This window comes from Odocoileus virginianus, chromosome 10, assembly GCF_023699985.2.
Source record: "Odocoileus virginianus isolate 20LAN1187 ecotype Illinois chromosome 10, Ovbor_1.2, whole genome shotgun sequence".
Lineage (NCBI taxonomy): Eukaryota > Metazoa > Chordata > Mammalia > Artiodactyla > Cervidae > Odocoileus > Odocoileus virginianus.
The window spans coordinates 29,849,120-29,865,833 of NC_069683.1; the positions used below are offsets into that span (position 1 = coordinate 29,849,120).

The 16,714-nt window shown below is 41.4% G+C and overlaps 1 long non-coding RNA gene across 1 annotated transcript in view; it reads left to right on the forward strand.

The window, feature by feature from the left end:
- Nucleotides 1-15,900, forward strand: part of LOC139037014 (uncharacterized) — a 29,031-nt gene extending 13,131 nt beyond the window's left edge. Inside the window, exons 2-3 of the long non-coding RNA XR_011489794.1 lie at nucleotides 9,802-9,870; nucleotides 15,815-15,900. This is a non-coding gene — a long non-coding RNA (uncharacterized lncRNA). The remainder of the gene's footprint in view (nucleotides 1-9,801; nucleotides 9,871-15,814) is intronic.
- The last annotated feature ends 814 nt before the right edge of the window (nucleotides 15,901-16,714 follow it).

Genomic DNA, 16,714 nt, shown 5'->3' on the forward strand with positions numbered 1-16,714 from the left:
TCACTTTTCCTCATTCAAACGAACACCCTGGTGAGGCAGGAGATAGGTGAACCCCAAGCTGGGCAACTGGAGTTTGTTCCCTGTGGACAGATACTCTAGGATGAAGATAATAGCAAGAGGATAATAGAAGAGGCTGAGAGCTATCTATTTTTCTGAATTTATGCATGGTTTCTCCTTAGGGAAAAAAAAATGCCCTGTAGAGGTGTGCATCAGCTACTGCTTCTGTTTCAGCAACTCATACCCTCACTGTTAGGCAGTGTTCTCTGAATGTTGGTTTTGTTTGATCAAGAGTCTTGCCAGAATCTGAAATCTTGGACGTGTGATCCACATGGATCCCTGAGAATCCTTGCGTTTTAAGAGAAAAAATGTGTTCCGGGTATGAATGTGCATTATATATGATCCTTCTCAGTTGGGGAATTCATCTTAAACAAGTGTAACAGAAGCCCTCATGGCCAGAGTGGGGCTGGATGGAACAGATTAGGCTTTGAAATCAGCTGCTGTTTGTGATTTGGAGTTGAGGGAAGAAAGAAAAAAGCAGGAAGGAACAGCCATCTAGTCTTGCCGGTGTTCATCCTTTATCAGATGGAGTTCTGCCTTATTGGTCCCCCAGGTATTTTGTAACAATACGCCTTTATCAACTATGAGTTTTACAAGCAAAGTTCTCACACAAACAGACATAAAACAGAAAAGTAAATAAATACCAGGAAATTAAACTCTAATACATGCGCCGTTAATATTTTCTGTCAAGGCAAACCCTTTGAGAAAATAAATTATACTGTGAATTTTGTTAAAAGATGGCTATAGGTCTTCTCCTTGATCTTCACAGTGGGAAATGAAAATGCAAATGTGGTATTTTAGTTCCTGCAAGACTTCGAATTTAATTTCTTAATCCCCATACCCCCAAATCTAAAGTAAGTGGAAATTTCAAGTTCTCTGATTATTATCACTCACACTAATATTTGAGTTTGTAAATGAGTATTTAACTAAATTTAATTATTTTACAGACCAGTATTTTATGAATTGGTTATTGTACTTGTGTAATATTGTACTTTATGTAATATTGCAAATTATGTAAATCTACAGTTTTCACTTTTGTTATCACATTTCTCTTATAAATTATTAAATGAATAATTATTGATTGTTTAATGCTGTTGTTTAGTCACTAGGTCATGTCCAACTTTTTTGCCACCCCATGCACTGTAGCTCACCAGGCTCCTCTGTCCATGGGATTTTCCAGGCAAAAATACTGGAGTGGGTTGCTATTTCCTTCTTCAGGGGATCTTCCTGACCCAGGGATCAAACCTGCATCTCCTGCATTGGCAGCTGGATTCTTTACCACCGAGCCACGAGGGAAGCCCCTCCTTATGCAGGCTATACTCTAATAAAACATGTAAAAAATAACTAAGATTCCCTTGATATCACATTGCCCTAGATAACTCAAGATCTGCCTCTTTTGGCCAGGTAACTTGAGGTGGCATCCTATTATATTAGTTTTTCCTCTAATAGCTTTCCCATTCATAGAATGAAAGCAATTTATTCAGTAAAATTTTCCTAAGCTCCTAATACATGGCAGGCGTTATTCTCAATGCCTGGGATACATCAGTGAAATAAGCATACACAGATCCCTGTCCTCTTGGAGCTTAAGTTTTAGGAATGAGAAAGAGACAGGCAATAAACAAACACAGACAAATGATACAGGATGATTGTAGGTAGTCACTTTTTGTTGTGCAAAAAGAAAACTAAGAAGGACAAGAAGAACCAGGAGTATGGAGGGGGCAGGATGCAATATGAAATGGCATTGAAAATACATGCACAGTAATTTAAGTTGTGACAAGTGCTAAGTCGAAGCATAAAGTAGGAATAGGAGGAAGAAAGATGGAGTGTTTGTGACAGGGAGGCAAGAGATGAAATGAGATGAGATCACAATGTTTATGGGATAAAAGATTGGATATGGCCTTTTCAGGGCACTGTAAAGACTTTGGCTGTTAGCCATTCGAGGATTTGAGCAGAGAAACAATATGTTTAGGCTTAAGTTCATAGTCAACAAAACAACAACAACAAATTGCAATGGGCTCTGGGAAATGTGGCTTTTAACTTTCCAACCTCTCCAGGAGTGAGGAGAGCAATGAGAGGGGTTAAGAAAGACAGTCTGATTACTATCTGCACCAGAGGTCATTGAAACAATCTGGGTGAGAGATAGTAGGGACTGAGACCAGAGTGGTAACTGCAGTGGTGAGAGGTGATTGCATTGGATGCAGTATACAATTGAAAGGTAGACACAGTACATTTTGCTCATGGCCCAGATGTGGAGTGTGAGGGAAAAAGAGGAGTCAAGGCTAACTCCTGGTTTCTTAGTCTGAGCTTTGGTAGAATGAGGCTGACATGTCCTCGTGAGGGTGTGTCTAAGTTAGAGCTAGAGGGTGAAGGCCTCATTTAGAGAGAGATTGATGACCTGTTTCTAACCATTCACCATGAGTTCCAGGGGCACAGTGGAGGCATTTCAGAAGGTAAAGAAGTGTGAGATAGAGAATGTGTGGAGCCTTATATGGAGGACCCGAAAGACTTGGGCTTCATAAACAGGGGCCAAGGGCAAAATGAGATTGGTCCTTATGATCCTTGGGGAAGAAAGTGGTGGTGAGGGTATGAATGTTGGGATGAGAGAGGGGTAGGAAGTCTATTAAAACGCACCGTTCTGGGGCTCCCCCTTAACCCTTGCTGCTGGATCATCATGAACCAGGATTTATAACCAATATCCTAGGTCATCCTAACATTAAGACCCTTGTGAATATGATGTCACCTTGTCCCTAGATAAATAAGAAGCTGTGTCTGTACCTCACAATCCTGGGAAGCAGTAGTAGCAGTAAGTACCTAAAGCATCCTCACTCTCCCACCTGGCTCTCTAGGCCACCACTGGTGAGTCCACAACAACCAGCAAGATTCTGTCACGAACTGGGCCAAACTCCCACAAGCATCTTTGCTCAAGAATATCACAACCTTATTTCATCAAGCAGCCTCCAGCTGTCCCCCTATTACAGAAGTATGTTCTGTGATAGAGCCAGAATCCTGCTTCCCCGTGTAACTGTGAGCAGAGCTCTGTTACGGCCTGAATTAAGCAAGAAGTAAATATTTTCTTTGTTTGCTTATAAGAAATATCTTCCTTCTCTGAGTCAAAACAAAACAAAACAAAAAACCAAAGTCCTATGTCTTTGGTGATAGTTTTAGAGGTTTATTTTTCACATTTAAACCTTTAATTTCCTTGTGATTACTTTCAGGTGTGGTGCAACATAGGCATCCACTTCTTGTTTTTTTAATCTTTCTCATGTGCAGAGCCAGTCATCCCAATACCATTCATTGACTCATCCTGTAATAGGGAAGAAAAATCTGACTCTGTATTAGATCTGTTTCTTTTATTTTAATCCTCCTATTCTATTGCTTTTGCTACAAGTTAACTACTAAGTTGCCTATAGCCTGAGCTATACAGGATAGCCCATTCTCAGTTCTTACATTTCTGGCTCAGGCACTCAGGGCTGCAGGGCTGTCTGTGACAAGTATAAGACATGACCCTCTTCAACTGTGAAAATGCCAGCATCCTATCTGATTCTTTGGAAGAATTTCTTGAGCAAATAATACAGTCTGCAGAAATACACAGTTACAGAAAAGCAAAGTGTGATTATAAATGGTTTATTTCTTTAGATTATAACATTCATCACAATGAAATTGCATTTTTAAGACTGTTACTGCTGACAGTGCATAAAAATATTGCTTTTTAATCATAGCAAAGTATCAAGAGATTAGAGATTTATCTCAGGTAATAAATTTGAAGATGGAGCACACACTTTTGCACTCAGATCCAGCAGACCCTTCAGATGTCTTAGGGGATATGAGAACTAATGTGGGCCGTGAAAAAGATCCCGTGTCCCACCTTTCCTAATACCATACAGTCCGTCAATATTTGTGGGGAAATTGTTCCAGAATCACCTGCTGGTACTGAAATTCAAGGCTGCTCAAGTCCCTTATATAAAATGACATAGTATTTGCATTTAATCTATACACATACTCCCATATACATTAAATCATCTGTAGATTCCTTATAATACCCAGTACAATGTAAATGCTAAGTAAATAGTTGTAAATACCATGTAAATTCTATGTAAATAGCTACTGAGTATGTGGTAGATTCAAGTTTTGATTTTTGGAAATTGCTGAAAGTTTTTTTCCAGTATTTTCAACCCGTGGTTGGTGGAATCTGTGGATGCAAAGGTCCAACAGCACTGCCGATGCTGGCAAGCCAGTCAGCCCCCTGCCACTCTGCCTTCCTCCCACACCCCTGTTCACAAACCCCTGCAGAACCAGGCCCCATGCAGGGGAGGGTTCCAGGTCAGCAGGGAAGGCAGCAGGACCAGGAGGCCGGGCAGCAGCAGCAGGAGTTGGGACTTTCTCTCATTCCTGCAGATAGGCAGAAGAGAAGGAAAGGTTTCCGTATGGGGTTGCTCAAGATGTGGACCTCTCAAACTTCCTGAGCTTTACATTATGGTCAGAAAACCAAGAAGGTAGGCTCTAGGGGCTCCATATACTTGGCCAGCAATTAGACTCTCCTCTTGCCTTTCAGAGGGGCTTCCCAGTTGATACTAGCGGTAAAGAACCTGCCTGCCAATGCAGGTAGATGTAATATATAACTTAAGGTGCATATATATATATATATATATATATATACTGTAAATATATTAAAAACATATATTTGCCAATCTGATGAACCATATTGCATTACAGTTTTAGAAAACACTGTGCTGTGCTGTGCTGTGCTGTGCTTAGTAGCTCAGACATGTGCGACTCTTTGCTGCCCCATGAACTATAGCTTATCAGGCTCCTCTGTTCATGGAATTCTCCAGGCAAGAATACTGGTGTGGGTAGCAGTTCCCTTCTCCAGGGTATCTTCCCAATTCAGGGATTGGACCCAGGTTTCCCATATTGCTGGTGGATTCTTTACCATCTGCTATTTATTATTTGTGTCTTCAGTTTGTAAATGAAATAGCTGATACAGAGGTTACTAAGGTAACCTGGCCAAAGTCACAGAGCCAGTGGTGGTTGAGCCTGAATTATTGCTGAGGTTGTTTGACACCAGACCTGTGGCACAGATCACAAATTTTGCCTGAAAGTATCAAGGAAAGCTCAACATTGGAAGTGATATTTGAAATAGGTCTTAAAAGACAGTTACTAAAATGATACTGTTTTAGACTGGATGAAATATGACATGAAATCAAAGACTTCAAACTAGAAGGAACAATGGGTGTAAATGCACAGAAATCTGAGAGCCAGGACCCCTTGGGGACGGTTGCTGGAGGTTGATCCTGGTGCCACTTCTCACCCATCTTGGTGGTGGAGACGTAGCAGTCTTTCTCTATGCCCTCCCTTGCTCTTTCCAGCCATTCCTAATACACATTCCCAGAGGTTTGTGTCCTCTGGTCTTCCTATCTCTAACCTTCATCAGGCCAGGCATCATCCCTGTGTGTGGTCTCCTACACGGCCCTACTCCTGCAAAACCCTTCTGATCTTTTATCTCAGCTCTAACACTATTCACCTACTTTTCATTCTAGCCAGCTACTTTGCTGGGAATGCCTTCTAACCTACTCAGGAACTGCAAACTCTCCATACTGAAAAATCTCAAGATTCATCATCCTCACCCTCGTTTTTGACCACACTCCTCCGTCTGTCCAGCTTTTACTCTTTCTCCTGGAACACCTCCTAGAAACACCAATTTCCTGGCCTCCTTTGATCACCATAGCCACTGCCTCAGTTCAGGCACCTGGATATTTGCCTGGATTTCTGCCTACAACTAGGTCTCCAACTCCCCTGACTTCACCACCACATATTCTGGTACTTTTCATGAGTCGTGTTCCCTGGTGCCCAGCAGATATTTCTGATCTTTTGATGCAGCAGGAAGATGGAGAACTTAGCAAGACTAGAAATTGCCATGGGTCTCTAGGCCTGAGGTTTGATTTCTATTTTGGAACATTAGTGCTCTGCTCAGGGACCAAATGCTCCTCAGTTGATTGAAAGCCTCCCTGTTGTCTGCTCTGGGTAGCTTCTCCCCTCCCAATGGCCCCACCACTCCCATCTCAAACACAGACCCTGACTCACCTGAAGAGACTTTGTAGAAGTGGCACAGACTATTCCAATTATAGGAGTAATTTGTGTCCATACTCCTATTATTTTTCAAGCTATGATGGAAGCAATTGTAATTGCTCCTATCATTTTGGGGGATTCTCAAGTGTAATTTCAAAATATTTTTCCTTTTTGGTGACATTGACTTTCTGACATACTTCATACCCTGGAATGAACTAACACAACATGCTTTCATGTGGACAGTAAGAATATCCTTTAATAGGAACACCCAAGCAATGGTGATTTTAAACATCTTCCACTGCCATTTTTGCAAAATAAAAGGACTTATACCTCTTCTTTTAGACAAAGTTGAGTCGATAAATCCCCCTAAGCTTACATTTCCAGTCTCATTGTAATGAAACCTGAGAACAGAGCATTTATATACTGTATAACAATCTCCTTGATTAAGAAGTTGAAGAGCTCTTGTCAAATAATAATGGAAGGCTTTGAATTGAAAATTGTCTGAATTGCTGTGAAATTCTCTTATGGCTCTATTAAAATTTACAATGTCCCCATTAGAAGAGGCTACTAGAGCTGTTCCATGAAAATCATTGAGTTTCTTTGAAACATGGTGTCTTTATGTCATTCCATGTTTCTGATGCCCATTTCCATTCAACTGAAAATTCTTTGTTTGCCTCCAGTTCTTTTAACAGCTGGGGTGCCATTTCCTCCATTTCTTCAGCACAGCCCATATACTGATCATCAAATGCATTGTCAGCCGTGTCTAGGTCAACCTGGTCAGACACCCACAAGGAAGGAGCAGCATCCTTGGGAACTGTAGGGGAGCAGAATATGCCACTCCCAAGTCTGCCACTTTGGTATGTGGATTATTTTGAGGTGAAGGCAATCAAGAAGCAGCAGACTCAGGAAAAAATTTTACCTCCCCCTTCACTGCCTAAAAGAATTTAGACAAGGGGCCTATACCAGAGAAAGAGCTATTACCAGAGATAACATTTTTTTATCTTAAAGCCTACATCTACATTGCAGGGCAAACATTTTGATGGGGACCATTTTTAAAGTCTCTATTGAATTTGTTACAATATTGCTTCTGTTTTTTTATTTTGTTTTGGCCATGAGGCATTGTAGGATCTTAGCTCCCCAGCCAGGGGTTGAACTCACACTCCCAACATAGGAAGATGAAGTCCTCATCACTGGACCACCAAGGAAGTCCCAGGGCCAACAACTGATTATCAAATATCTGCTCTTTTTTATCTTCCTGTGAATTACTCTCCTCCCCTTTGAAGCCCCAGGCCCCTATTGTATTTCTTAGCTTGGGATGGCATATAAGCCTCAACTGTGTGACTTTCCTTTGAGTCTCATGACTTTGTCAACTACTGTATATACATAATTAAATGTGTTTTTCCCCTGTTAATCTGTCTTATATCAGTTTAATAAGAACCTAGAGGGGAAGAGAGAAAAGTTTCCTGCCCCTATGCCCTCATCATATTGACTGAGGAACTGGCGTGTACTTGGCACTCCATGCTACCCAGTTTATGTACTCCTTGCTCAGAATGATGTACAATTCATGTGACATGGTCACATATATCATGAATGATACATGCATGTGTGCATGATGGCTGCACACTAATTACATTCTGAAATAATTAAGCTTTGAGCTTTTATTTAGCTTCTCAATTTTCTCTTTAAAATTCTTGAGAGTCACAATTTCTAACAAGCCCAATTTATGGAGCCCATCCTTGGAGGCTTCTTGCCTGTATATGCTATGAGAGAGTAGGTGTCAGCAGAGATGAGGACTCATGAGCAGGAAATGTTACTTATACTTTTAGACACCAAGTTAGGATCAAAAAGTGAACCACTGCACCGAGAACAGATGCCATCCTCAAGGTCAGTTGGGATTGCAAAGAAACCTAAGACTGTGAAAGTAAAGTATGAAAATGTAGTTTTATTGTAAATATGTCCCTGAATCCCTTTAGTGTTGTTGCTGTGTTAGTCGCTCAGTCATATCCAACTCTCTGTCCCCATGGTCTGTCCATGGAATCCTCCAGGCAAGAATACTAAGAAGAGTGGGTTGAATAATGGCATAGTAAGAATACTGGCAATGTAGTGGGTTGCCTTTCCCTTCTCCAGCGGATCTTCCTGACCCAGGGATCAAACCTGGGTCTCCTGCATTAGAGGCAGATTCTTTACCATCTGAGCTACCAGGGAAGCCCCTCTTTAGTGCTAGCAAATCCTAATTTCAAATCTGTGATGTAGTATTCCAGACTCCTAAATTTCCCCTCCATCCTAGACAACTAACCTTGATGTCCTAGAAACCACTGTCTGAATCTTACCCACACCAGTTAGGTGAACCTGACTTTGGTACAGCCTGAGAGAGGGCCCCTGATGAAAAAAGTGACTCTCCCAATCAGACAACTTTCTGTCATGCAGACTACTAGTTAGAGATAAAAATAAGATTTCATCGACCCTCCAAAACCTCATCTTCTCCCCTTAGATGAATATTGTGACTCTTTTCAAAAGTATGGTATCAATTGTCTTTAAAACCAGTTCTTGATATTTGCTGGTCCAGGGCAGAAATTAATTTAGGGCCCCCAAATATTTCTCAGAGTTAGAAGCTTTCACCATGACCAGGTTGCTTCATTATGTATTATATCTCCAGCAAAGGCATTATTTTTCACTCTCCTCTTCTGGTTATTAAAAAAATAAAAATAAAAAAAAATAAACATGTTTAATAAGACTAGTCAAGCAGTTAAGGTGAGTTAGTCATCAGTCCTTCTTCATGCAACAGAAGGGGAACAAAATATGCCACTTAGGTATACTGATTATTTTGAATTATTGTTCCTGAAGAAATAGCTAGTGCAAGAAAGACACTCTGACCTCCTTTGTCCCCCTGAAAGCAATAAAAGTTATGCTTCCTATACCAGGAGAAAGAGAGATATCCTTATCACCAGAGATAGGGAATTTATGGCCAAGAAGACTGTATAAACAAACCTTATCAGTCCTTTACTATTTTACTACCCCAAGCCCAGACTTCCTTGTATTACCAATTCTTTACAAATTTACTGTTTCTTTGTCTAAAAGGTATAAAAACTGCCTGCTTTGGTCACTTGAGTCTCATATTTTTATGGGTTCCCATACATACAAAATTTAATTTGTTTTTCCCTTGTTAATCTGTCTTCTAGATTTAATTATTGGGCCAGCCAAAGAACCTAGAAGAGAAGAAAGGAGAATTTTCCTCCCTCACCCAGCTCTCAGTAAATAATAAGATCCTAACTGTGAGAATGTTTTGTTTCTTTCCATAGAAATGTGACCTGGGCTTGGCAGAATACGGAGCAACCCAGGGGCAGCAGGGAATGCTAATATAATGTGCCTCCTCTCTGTTGGGTAGGACTGCCACAAGGAACTCTGTTTTGGAGCTGATTTTGATTCCAAAGGCTTTGTTGTTTCAAGTAGGGATCCAAAACTGAGTCTTTCTGTTTTTTCCTCATAGAAAAATACCACAACCCCTTGCAAAGGTGAGTTATTAGTCTTCATGACAAACAGTTCTCAGCATTTTCTAATATATGGCTTTGATTTTATGTCAACACCACAGAAAATGTTTCAATGTTGTAATCTCTTGCTCAGACCCAAACTGCCTGTGATTAACTGCACCTAAATAAAATTCATTTTTCCTTTTTTAAGAACACAAGCCACATACCTAGCAAGGTGAGCCAAGGATCTTCAGAGCAAGAGCCACCCAGCTGCTTCTTGGTGAGCCCAGACTTTATGCCTTCCTGCCTGTCCCTCTTAGCAAATAACAGATTCTAACTCTCACCTTTTGTCTATGATCTTTCATTTTCCACAACAATCTAGTTTGTTCTTGTCAGAGTCTGGAAGAAAACAGCCTGTGATTCGTGGAGGGGTGTGCAGTGTGAGGGTTAAGCACACACACCAACTCTTTGCTGCCTGAATTTCAGTTCTTCCCACTTTGTTGGACTATTCTTTTACCTTCATTTTGGAGAATTTTGCCTTTTCTTGTAAGGATTTTAAACTGAGTCTCCCCACATTTTATCTTTCCTGTGTAACTCATAACAACATTGGGAGGAGTCTGCAAACAAAAGAAAAACAAATAGCATTTTGCTCACCATGGCGTTTTGCTAACCAGAGACTAATCTACTGCCATCACTGACCAACTTTGTGCTTCAGACAGAAGAGATTAAGGCAGCATTATAGGATGAAGCACTCTGTGCTTCAGAGGAAGTGGAAGAAGATAACTGGATGCTCTGTGCTTAGGGCAAGCAGGTCTCTTAGATAGTTAGATGTATCTCAGGAAGAATTTTAATGAAACCAACTTCTTGCATCTCTCCACACACACAGAAAAGCACTATAATCGTTAACTTGAGATATCTGTTCTTTGTGACTAGCAGTAATCTTTTATCAAGATGTATACCTGACTGCATGTATTTCCCAGCAAAACATCATATACAAGCTAACCTCCTCCCATTCCTTTGGAGCAGTTTCTCAGCTGAGAAACTCTCTCCTGGGCTAAAGTCCTCAGTAAGACCCTGAATAAAACTGAACTCTTACATTGTGCATTTTTTCTTTCAGTTGACATCTTATCTCTGCTCAATATATGTAAGGCAACCGTGGTCCCTGGTGTTAAAATTTGTTTAGGATAATGGAATTGGTATAAAATATGAAACTGGTGTCAAAATTAGAATTTGCCCCCTGGTTTCCTTCTCATGGATAAAATAAGAAACATATGATATGATCACCGGTTAACTTTGATTGTATATTTCTTTTTCCTTTGTTCAGCCTAGTTTCAGGGAACCTTATACACTTAGGGTATATAAGGTTTTGACAAAAACTGGTTGGTGTCCTTGGCTAAGAGGAGACTCTGCCTTGGGCCCACTGGTGTAATAAACTGCACTCTACTACCTGCATTGTCCTCCTGAGTGATTTTGTTTCCTGGAATGCGTGGCTACGACATTTGGTTCATTGGCCGGGAAACTCCACTTTGAGGAGACAAGTCTCATTTGGGACTACTCCGAGGCCTTGCAGCTTGAATCTTCTTGGGGGGGAAGGTGCCTCACCCTTCAGGAAGGATTCTGCTTCTCAACGCCTGGAAGTGCTCAGGATTTGGACGAGGGTGACCTGCCCTTCCCCCGTACTGGATGATGCTGTGCCAGCCGCCCAGTGCTCCACCAGGACCAGAGCCCGCCTTAATGCCCGATCCAGGGCCAGGTGAAGCTCCTGCAGCAGCCGCTGCCCCTCCACCAGCTCTCCCGGAGGTCATAGAGCCGCCACCTCGGCAGGCTCCGATCCCAGTGGCAGAAGCCTCTGGCCAACACTTCAGGATCCGGCTCCAGCTGAACCGCCCAACCTATACCTGCCTCTCCCATTAAAGTTATAGGTATTGCCCCTTGGATCCATCATATGAGGGTGAAAAGAGCATACCACGCAGACCCAGAAAACCCTGAGTGGACTGCGCAGAGGGACCCCAATGACCCTTGAGAGACCAAGATCATCCTTAAAAAAAAAAAAAAAAAGATCCCAGACGAGCCCCTTCAGGATAAAGCCTCATAGTTAACTCCTGGTGCTTGGTCTCATCAACGTGCACATTCCTACATGGACTTCCACAATACCACTGCTGGGTATGTGGGGCTAAGCCTCTGTCTGTGATGGATGGACTTCCCTGGCGGGTGTCACCGCTCCGCCAAGGAGATTTTAAACCACTCTGCTCTTTTCTGGGACAACAAAAAGAGACTGCTCTCTCTCTCGTCAATCATAATCTCTCCCTGCTCTCTAGGTGTAAGCCAGACCTACAGTCAATAGACTCGGGTCATGGGGTTACATATTATGGAAACACCAGTTTCATAAAAGTAACAGAAGAGGTAATTCAAATTAGAATGGTTTTGGACATGTTCACAGCTGCTCAAGGAGGGACCTGTGCCATAATTAAGGTTGTGTATATATTCCTGATTTATCTGGCAATGTATCAGCTGCTTTAGATGATATGGAAAAAAAAAAAAAAAACAGGTAAAAGCAACGTCAAGTGAAAACATTCCTTTCTGGATTTCGGTACTATCTTGGGTGAAGGGTGATCAGTGGAAAACTATATTTACCATTGTTATAGTTGCCTTGACAGTTCTGCTCTGTGGACCCTGCATTTTACAATGTATTATGAACTTTGTAAACGAAAGGTTGGTGGTGTTCTCCCAAATTGGTGGTCAGAGAGCTAGGGTGCAATATATCCTTATGAATGACGCTCACGCTATAAGTTAAGAGCATCATCAGGGGAGACTGAAGGAGGAAACAGAACAGGATCTATCTTCAAAGCAGGACTCCATCTTGGGCCAGACTGTGGACTTTGAGCTATATGCCCAGTATCTATGGAAACAACATATCAACTGGAAAACCTGGTGCCTGGAAGGAAGAGCCCCAGGCTCTCCACCGCCTAAAAGAATACCTTAATTATCTGTGTAACTGAATAGAACCATACATTCTATTATGCTTATTGGGGTATGACCACAGCGCTATTGATAATTGTCCACTGTTAACTACCTAGGCTTAAGGCTATTGGTCACAGGTTAACTTTGATTGTATCTTTCTTTTTCCTTTGTTCAGACTAGTTTCAGGAAACCTTATACACTTAGGGTATATAAAGTGAAAGTGAAGTTGCTCGGTTGTATAGACTCTTCCGCGATCCCATAGCCCACCAGGGTTCTCTGTCCCTCGGATTTTCCAGGCAGGAGTACTGGGGTGGGTTTTTATTTCCTTCTCCAGGGGATCTTCCCGACCCAGGGATCGATCCAGGGTCTCCCGCATTGCAGGCAGACGCTTTGCCCTCTGAGCCATCAGGGAAGATTTTCACAAAAACTGGTTGGGGTCCTTGGCTAAGAGCAGACTCTGCCTTGGGCCCGCCAGTGTAATAAACTGCACTCCACTAAAAAAAAAAAAAAGAAAGAAAGAAACATGTTTATTCTTCCTTTCCCCTTCCCAACCCTCCCACCCAAGAGCTCCTAAAACCCTTGGAATTTCCTGAGTGATAGGAGTGTCTTTGTTATTCATAACAAGTCTCTTTCAATCACAATTATGAGGTAACTAAGGATGAGGTCCCTTAGGATGTGGCTGAGAAAGACTAATTGATTAGTGGGATGAAACTTTCAGCCCCATTCCTTGCCCTCCAGAGATGATGCAGTAGAAGTGAAGGTAGAGTTTGGGTTATAAAACTGAACAAAGAGACTTAGAGAGTTTCCAGGTTGGTGTCCTCATCTGCGTCACAGGAAGACGGTATACTCCTGCGTCACAGGAAGATGGTATACTCCAGCTCCACAGGACAGAAGTTACTGGACTTGGGACCCTCTGGACCACATCACCCAGTGTCTCTCCATCTGGCTGCGTAACTGAGCAGGACCCTGTGAGACCTTCCCATGAATGCATGCATGCTAAGTTGCTTCAGTCATGTCCAGCTCTGTGCGACCCTATGGACAGCAGCCCACCAGGTTCCTCTGTCCATGCGATTCTCTTGACAAGAATACTGGAGTAGGTTGCCATTTCCTTCTCCAAGGCCTTCCCAGGACAGGCCTTTTCCCTATATCTTCTGCATTAGCACCTCTCTGAGGTACCTAGATAACAGTATCTAATGTACATTTCCTGAGTTGTTTTACAGATGTGAACTCCCCCACCCCCCAATGTTAATTATGTGATGACCATGAATACCTAGCCCCAGGCCTCCTGAATCTAAGAACTAGTAATGTTAACGCCTGTGACACCACCCTGTTACTTCACCATCAGCCAGAGAACTGTGCATGAATTGCAACACCACCACTGCCATCCTACCCCCACCTGGCTCTTAAAAATGCTTTGCTAGGGACTCCTCTGGTGGCTCAGTGGTTAAGACTATACTCTTCCAATGCAGGGGGTGCTGGTCCAATACCTGGTCAGGGAACTAGGATCCAACATGCTGTGCCACGTGCCCCCCACCCCTCCCCACCCTGCCCCACCGAAAACTACTTTGCTGAAAACCTTCAGGGGAGCTTTTTAGAGTTTGAGCCATGTCTCCTTGCATGGTCCTACCATAGCCTTCTCTGTTCCTACCATAGCCTTCTCTGTTCCAAACTCCAACGTTTTGGCTTGTTTGGCCTCACTGTGTGTCCTTTCATGATTGAGAGTCGTCTTTGTCTTCCTGGTACAGAGAGGGAGACAGTCGGCGACTGGAGATTTCCTTTATAAATGTAATTGTCATAATTTTCATCCCTGACAATGTGACAACTTCCACTCTGTGCCTGCTGTTTCTTAAAAATAATCAGCTCAAAATAATTCTTATGCCAAAGAGCAATTATTTTGGGAAAGCATAGTCTGTTTCCCTTCATTTATAAAAGGAAGGCCAAATCCTTGACTGCCACCCACATAAGTACCTAAGAAAGGTAAAAACACACACACACACACACACACACACACACACACACACAACCACATTAAGGACCTCAATAAAAAAGAACTCAAATTGAAATCTTTTACAATATCCTTTTTATAAAAAAAATTTTATTGGAATATAGTTCATTTACAAAGTTGTGTTAGTTTCTGCTGTGGAGCAAAGTGAATGTTACACACACACACACACACACACACACAGATATTCCCTCTTTTTTAGATTCTTTCTCATATAGGATATTACAACGTATTGAGTAGAGTTCCCTGTGGTGTACAGTGGGTTCTTATTAGTTACCTATTTCATATATAGCAGTGTGTATATGTCAATCCCAATCTCCCAATTTATCCCTCCCTTCCCCTTTGCCCCCCACCCCGTAACCAAATTTGTTTTCTACATCTGTGACACTGTTTCTGTTTCTTAAGTAACTTCATTTGTATCATTTTTTTTTAGATTTCATATATAAGTGATATTACATGATATTTGTTTTTCTGTCTGACTCTATTTAATATGATAATCTCTAGGTCCATACATATTGTTGCAAATGGCATTATTTCACTATTTTTATGGCTAATAGTCCATGGTATATAATTACCACATCTTCTTTATCTATTCATCTGTTCATAGACCTTTAGGTTGCTTCCTTGTCTTGGCTGTCATAAATAGTGCTGCTATGAGCAGTGGGGTGCATGGATCTTTTTGGATTATGATTTGTCCAGATATATGCCCAGGAGAAGGACTGCTAGATCACATGATGATTCTATTTTTAGTGTTTTTTTTTTCTTTATTTCATTTGTTTTTATTTGGTTTATTTTATTTTAAAGCAGGGGATTGACATCACCAAATATATCTGGATTTTCCAGGGTAAATAAATATTTATTATGAACTTATAGGGAAACAAATTTCATGTCTTTCAAGTAGTTATTATTACCTATTGGGGAATTTCCCTGAATGTTGCTATAACAGAAGGCTTTTAGCCTATAGCAGAAGACATTTATCTTTGAGGAAAATATTAGGAAAAATATTCTGTACTGCTGCCTCTACTATATGCAAGTTTAAAAGTTGAGCATAAGCATGAGATAAAGTTTCCTTCAACTTCAGTAATATCTAGAGTCTTCTTATTCATTATCCCAGATTGTGTGTGTGTGTGTGTGTGTGTGTGTGTGTGTATGTATGCATGTGTGCATGCACAGATGAAGTCACTTCAGTCATATCCTACTCTTTGTGACCCCATGGATCACAAAGAGCCCGCCAGGATCCTCTGTCCATGGAATTTTCTAGGCAAGAATACTGGAGTGCGTTGCTGTACCTTCCGCCAGGGGATCTTCCTGACCCAAGGATTGAACCCGCGTCTGTTACATCTCCTGCAATGGTAGGTGTGTTCTTTACCACTAGCGCCAAACTGGGAAGCCTATTCCAGATTAGAAGTCATTATAAAGCCAGATTTTAGTTCTATACTAATAATGATGATAATAGTATATAATATATGTTAGGCATTTTGCTAAACATTTCACATGTATTCTACCAATTAGTACTTATCATTCCAGCCTTATTTCACATATTAGTACCTTGGACCTAAAAAAACTATATACCAGATTTCCCTGGTGGTTAAATCTGTCTTGCAATGCAGAGTACATGGGTTCAATCCCTGGTCAGGGAACTAAGATCCCCCAGGCTGCGGAGCAGCTAAGCCCACAAGCCAAAACTAGACAGTTCGTGAGCCTCAGCAAAGATCCCAATGATGCCACAAAGATCTGCATGCCTTGACTAAGACCCAAGGCAGCTGAATAAATAAATAAATGTTTAAACAAAACGGCTATGTATTTGGCCCAAATCATAGGAATTGGCAGAGCAGATCCTTGCTAACTATGGAGTTATGTGCTAGTCTGCCAGTCCATTTCTGTGGGTCACCATTTCTTCATCTCTAAAACAGACTGGATTGCCTTTTCTTCTAAAATGTCACAATTCTGAGATTTTGGGAAACTCTCCAAGGTTATGCAGAAACAACAACATAGTTTGATTTACCAACGACTCTGATAAGAGAGTTGTCAGTTTGATTTACTGATAACTCTGGATTTTTATCAGTATTTTTTGCAATTTTTTTTCATTTATTTTTAATTAGAGTTTAATTGCTTTACAATGTTCTGTTGGTTTCTACTGTAGGACAATGTGAATCAGCCA